The sequence below is a fragment of the Cibotium barometz genome, chromosome 31 (genome assembly GCF_041138505.1).
Source record: "Cibotium barometz isolate CiBa-2024 chromosome 31, ASM4113850v1, whole genome shotgun sequence".
Taxonomy (NCBI): Eukaryota; Viridiplantae; Streptophyta; class Polypodiopsida; order Cyatheales; family Cibotiaceae; genus Cibotium; species Cibotium barometz.
The window spans coordinates 23,213,495-23,218,494 of NC_141076.1; positions in this window are offsets into that span (position 1 = coordinate 23,213,495).

Sequence of the window (5,000 nt, forward strand, 5' to 3'; positions counted from 1 at the left end):
TTAGAAGATATGTATATGTGTGTGTGTGTGTGTGTGTGTGGAGGAGGGGGGAGGGGTGAGCAATTTGCTTTCTAATGTATTATATATATATATATATATATATAAGAAACTCATTCAATGAGTAAATGGTTTTATGGTGACAGCTAATTTTGTGAGCCCCAATGCATCTAGGCGTGTGGGAAAGAAACCCCCAAACACTTGTCTTCTCTTCTCCTTTCTCCTTTTCAAAAATGTTCCCTCTCCTTTCTCCATGTAAAGGGGTGGGTACTCTTGCTTTACCTTGTATAGATATATATATCCCCTAAATGTTGATGTTTTCATCATTAATTAATTAAACACAAGAGCGAGGACGTTAGGCAAATAATGTTTTTTGCATCGTTGAACCTTAGGAAAACAAAAGTTAAAGGAAATTTTTAAAGGTTGAGATCTTTTTTATTTTAGAAAAAAATATTGTCAAATTTACTTAAAGTAGTAGTCATGCACATGGACATGCATTCGTTTTTATTGGATTTATCATTTCTCTCCTATTTTTGGCAAATGTCTAAAAGAGGGCTCTTTGTAAGCCTCCATGCGATTTATGAAGCACGAAAGTCTGAGATGACCTGTTGGTCATGCTCTTCATCCTACGTGTCTCTGCGGAGCCATACTCGCAACCCTTCACATAGGGGTTCTCAAGCAGAAAGAGGCCATAACCTCCAAGGGAGTAGGAAGCATGGTGCTAAGGGGTGAAGGAAGCGCGTACGAGGGGGATGGTGGGGAAGGGAGTGTGCAGGTAGCTATAGGAAGCGTGCACTTAGGGGTGGAGGCGCTGAGGGGCAATGGCATGATGCATCATAATGACCTTACGTTGACCCAATTTTGGGTGGTATTAATTAATTACTATGCATCGGGAATAACCTTACGACCTTATGCTAGAGTGAATAACCTTAGGTTTAAAGCATGGTTTAAAGGTATATGCATGTGTAACAAGTGGATTTTCTTGGATTGGGTTTTGGAAACGTTTAGGGTTTGCCTTATAGTTTGATGTGGGTGGGTTTCATGGCACTTGCCTCAGGGATCGTCTGCTTCCGCATCCATGTTGTTGTTGTGGTGCGTACCTATTTGATTCATCCGGTTCCATGTGCCTGGCTATCTCGATTGGCTACTCTTAGCCTTCTCAACGCCAAGCACATGTAAAGAAATGGTTCCTGCTAATGAAATAAATAGGAGTAGGACTATCTATGCACAATATGGTTTGGGAGAGCTTATGCTTGACCTGTTTGAATATATTCGAGAGGGCCTATGTTTTCATGGAGAATTTCATTCCTAATCGCAAGTCTACAACACTAGGCATCACGCTCTTGAAGATGATTCAATCACGGAAATTTTTTCCTTGTGCATTATGGATGGTTCCACAAATCGGGAATGTCATGAGCTTCACAAAAGCGAGGGCTTTTTGGAATTGCAAGAAAGATCCACAAAGTGCAAACTTGACAGATATATGCAAGGGCGAGTACGCATGCTATTTCCTCAATCCTCAGCCTCTACCATAGATAACACACAACAGAGCTTGCTTAGATCCAACATTCTTTGAAGATCACGAACAAAGAGTCCAAGAATTCATACGCGCCATGACCAAGCAAGATGAATATCTGATATACAAGAAGTGGACTTTTGGTCTTGTAAATTTAAAAAAATAAGGAAAAAAAAATCTCTCTATTTTAATAAAAAGCATGATATGTATTTTTGGTTATCGTTGAGCTCGACAATCTTTTGTAAATTGCTTTGTTTGTTTACCTGTAGATAGAGAAAATTTGTGTCAGAATTTAAGTTTCAAAGGAAAATGGCCACTCCGCCTCAAGCTTCTATTCCGAAGGAAGTGATGTATGGAATTAATTTGGTGGTATGGAACATCAGATTGGTTTCATATACTTACTCCAGACACATTTATGTCTTCTATTTTCTACCACCCTATGCGTGTATGTACAACGCACTTATGTGGTATGGGACACTTAGACTCGTCTTACATACATTCATTTGATTGGTTCACTGCATATGCATTTTGTGTAGATCTAGTCTTCCACACCAATCATGAAGCCATCCTCTCATGCATTTATGCAAGTGTATATCGGGGACGCACATATATGGCATGCTTTTGTGCCTCCACTGTTTGTTTCAGTTAGTTCGTATATGGAGGGGTGATTCCCGGGGTACTTACACCTGGCAAACATGTGTGTGGCTGTTATTTGATTATTTATAGGCTGTCTATATCTCAAGATAACATTGGGATTAATTGATATGTTCATTAATTGTTTAACTAACGTGGATAGCGTCTGAGTATAGCAACGAGAAGTGCGAGGATACCAATTAAGGTGTCGCACTGCATGAGATGTGTGAGGGTACCAATTGAGGTGTCACACTATACGACGGTACCGATTGAGGTGTCATATGGCTGGTGGATTGAGAGGTGGTGTGAAGATGATGATCATTTTTCCTTTGTATTAAACTTTTTGTACATGTTATTTTTTATTTGATAATCAGTGTGATGATCACCAATTTTAATGTGACACGAGTTTTCTTGTTGGTATTCCATGTCCATAAGAACCTCTGAGCTATGCCTTTGTGCCTCATCTATTCCTAGCTCCTTGGGATATTTCTCTAAATACTCAAGTCGTGAAGGGAGCTACATGCTTGAGGGGGGTTTCATTTAAGTTATTGAACTTGAACTAATCTTAATGTTGAATCTAAGGTTTATTAATTAGGTTCTTAGGTTGTAAAAATATTATAAAAACTCATATGAAAAAGTCTTGTAAATAAGAGTGAGTATATATACAAATACATACCTCCATCACTGGCATCATAGAAATAATTTGTTAAAAACAATATTAACACTCGAAATACATGTGAATCGTTATTACTTCTATGGATAGGGTATATATAAAGTTATTGATCAGAATCTTATGAGAAACTTGTCATCATAAAAATAAAAGTTAAATTGGTTTATGGATATATATATGGATTTCAAACCAAAGTTGTCAAACTTTTCAAGACAAGGAAAATTTGTAAGCAAATTTTAGGTAAGTGTCTTTTAAATATCTTCATAACATTTAATCAAAAAGAAGATTGAAACGAGAAGCATGTTTTTGATCTATCCCTATTTATATGCTATGCTTTGTTGTTTAATAGTGAGGAGGCATTGAAAAATGGAAATACAACATATGAACAGTCAATATAATTAAATTAGGGATGAGGTGAGTTGGAGGATTTTAAGGGTAAGCGTATAAACGTTTCTCTTCGTGAGAGAAATAAGATGGATAGTTAGAGTAGGCTTTATTAAATTATTTGTCTAACTTTACAATGGTCACTTAACAAGACTTTTCTTCTAATTTCCCCTTGGCCGATGAGTATCTTTGGTCTCTAAGCTTTTTAGAGGGATGATTAAAGCTATTTAAAGCTTTAATTTTGGGTCTCAAGGTAATTCTATTAAAAGTCATAAGCAACTAATATATAAAAAATATAGAGTCCTCATGTATATTTAATTATTAACCTCTTTAATTCATGTACCTACGGTCATTTAATTATTAACCTATGGTCATTTAATTATTAACCTACGATCATTTAATTATTAACCTCTTTAATTTCAACCGCATTTCATGTACCTACGGTCATTTAATTATTAACCTCTTTAATTTCAACCGCATTTCATGTACCTACGGTCATTTAATTATTAACCTCTTTAATTTCAACCGCATTTCATGTACCTACGGTCATTTAATTTCAATCGCATTTCATGTACCTATGGTCATTTAATTTCAACCGTATTTCATGTACCTACGGTCATTTAATTTCAACCGCATTTCATGTACCTACGGTCATTTAATTATTAACCTCTTTAATTTCAACCGTATTTCATGTACCTACGGTCATTTAATTATTAACCTCTTTAATTTCAACCGCATTTCATGTACCTACGGTCATTTAATTTCAATCGCATTTCATGTACCTACGGTCATTTAATTTCAACTGCATTTCATGTACCTACGGTCATTTAATTATCAACCTCTTTAATTTCAACCGCATTTCATGTACCTACGGTCATTTAATTTCAACCGCATTTCATGTACCTACGGTCATTTAACTATTAACCTCTTTAATTTCAATCGCATTTCAACCGCATTTCATGTACCTCTTTAATTATTAACCTCTTTAATTTCAACCGCATTTCATGTACCTACGATCATTTAATTATTAACCTACGGTCATTTAATTTTAACTGCATTTCATGTATCTACGGCGGTCATTTAATTATTAACCTCTTTAATTTCAACCACATTTCATGTACCTATGGTCATTTAATTATTAACCTACGATCATTTAATTATTAACCTACGATCATTTAATTATTAACCTTAATATCAACTGCATTTAATTTCAATTGCATTTAATTATTAACCTACGCTCATTTAATTATTAACCTCTTTAATTTCAACCGCATTTAATTTTTAATTATTAACCTCTTTAATTTCAATCGCATTTAATTTCAAACACATTTAATTTCAAACGCATTTAAATTCAACCGCATTTAATTATTAGCCTACGCTCATTTAACCTCTTTAATTTCAACCGCATTTAATTATTAACCTCTTTAATTTCAACTGCATTATTAGCCTACACTCATTTAATTATTAACCTCTTTAATTTCAACCGCATTTAATTATTAACCTCTTTAATTTCAACTGCATTTAATTATTAACCTCTTGAATTTCAACCGCATTTAATTATTAACCTCTTTAATTTCAACCGCATTTAATTATTAATCTACGGTCATTTAATTTCAACCGCATTTAATTATTAACCTACGGTCATTTAATTTCAACCGTATTTAATTATTAACCTACGGTCATTTAATTTCAATCGCATTTAATTATTAACCTATGATCATTTAATTTCAACCGCATTTAATTATTAACCTACGGTCATTTAATTTTAACTGCATTTAATTATTAACCTACGATCATTTA